Here is a 1733-nt window from a genome sequence, read left to right as displayed (position 1 = left end):
GATTCTAAAAAATACTATCCAAATACATTTCTTATCGGTCAGATTGGAAAATATTAATTACTGAGAAATGTAACAGGAGCCTTTTTCTAAAGCTTCGACAGGGAAGGACTTTCCCAGAATTTATCCTATATAAAGGAAGACAAATCTCCCATTCCAGATTTCTCCCCCATTCTTCCATTATTATACAAATGAGTAAAGTTAGCCAATAGGGTTAGATGAAAGTAAATAGTCCAGGTACACTGAAACCACAAAAGGGAGTAATGGTCAAAAACAGCTTTTCTCCTGGGGATTCCTGGTGAAAGTCGCAGCCCAGAAGAGGAAGCCATCGCGTCTCTAGGTTTCCATTGTCAAAACAGGCAGTGCTGACCTGCACTGCACAATCCATTCTAACCAGGATGATGGCTCTGGATTAAACATGAGAGTGTGGCAATGCACAGACTCTGAGAACATACAGAAAATAAAATTTAAAAAAATAATAAAAAAAAATGGCACACTCAGACAAGGACAGTAGAGCAATACGAAGCCTCTGACTTCAACATTTTTGAAAACAGTACTTGGAAACTTCCTCATTCATCTCAGCTTCTTTTATCATGAAGCCTTTGCAAGGTTCTTAGCTGAGACAAAGAAAATAACAACCTGCATGCACTTCCAAAGTCTCCACTTGTATCCTGTTTGCTTTAGATCTCTAGGAAGAAAAGTAAGATACCTGGGCCTAGTGTCAGTGTAGGAGGCACTTTCTACAGGTGAGGCACTAGGAAGAAGGGAAAACGTGTGTTATTGGAATATTGGATATGAAACGTGCTCTCATCTGAAAGCATCTGCACCTGCTGGAAATCTCAGAGGCAACATTCAGCTGCAGGGAACAAGGCACACCCAAATCTCCTGTAAGGTTTTGGATTCATTTTCCTCTGATTCGGTGCATCTGGAGCTTAGAGAAGGGGCTCCCTCCTGTGTCATAGAATCCTTGCTTTGAGTCTCCCTGTAGAGTTCATTAGGTTCAGAAGGCTAATCAGTAGATGTTTCAAGAGACGGTGTCAGCAGCATATGGTGTCACTGAAGGAGTATTCTAAGTCAGGACAAAGCCATTTCATGTTAGGCTAGGGAAGCTGAGGGAAAATGCTTTGTGAGCCCCATGGGAACTTCCTCTCAAGGCAAGGACTGGGCTGGAGGGGACACTCAGGAGCCACCCAGCCCAGGTTCCAGCCCCGGAGCAGGTGCACAGGAGGCTGGGGATGAGGTTTCCTCTCAGCGCCTGTGTCTTCCTTTGTCAACAAAACAACAACAACAACAACAGAAAAAAACCCCAAGTGTTCAAGAAGTTGCTGATGTGCCTTTAAATATCCTGTTACATCAGAATCACTCATGTAACTTAAGGCAACCAGAACTATTTTTTAAAGTGGGTTTCAAGGACTGTAAATATCTTAATAGTGAGGATATAAACGACAGGAATGGTTTTACTAATTGAAAGGATACAGAATTGTGGGAGTCTCTATATTCCTATGAATAAACAATTCAGATTTCAGTGTTAAGTAATGTTGCCCACATTGTGTGTGTGACAGGGCAGTGATGGATCTGAGAGTGTGGCAGGTGTACAAACCTAGTGAGTCAGAAATCAACATGGAAAGATGAGGATCTGTGGATATGAACTGAAAGTATGTAAACAGTTCATGAAATTCTATTAAATGGAGTAGGAAATAAAACCCAAACTTATCCAAAATACAAATTCCTTCACG

Source organism: Macaca thibetana, unplaced genomic scaffold (genome assembly GCF_024542745.1).
Source record: "Macaca thibetana thibetana isolate TM-01 unplaced genomic scaffold, ASM2454274v1 unplaced_scaffolds338, whole genome shotgun sequence".
NCBI classification, from domain to species: Eukaryota; Metazoa; Chordata; class Mammalia; order Primates; family Cercopithecidae; genus Macaca; species Macaca thibetana.
This window is presented reverse-complemented; position numbering follows the sequence as displayed.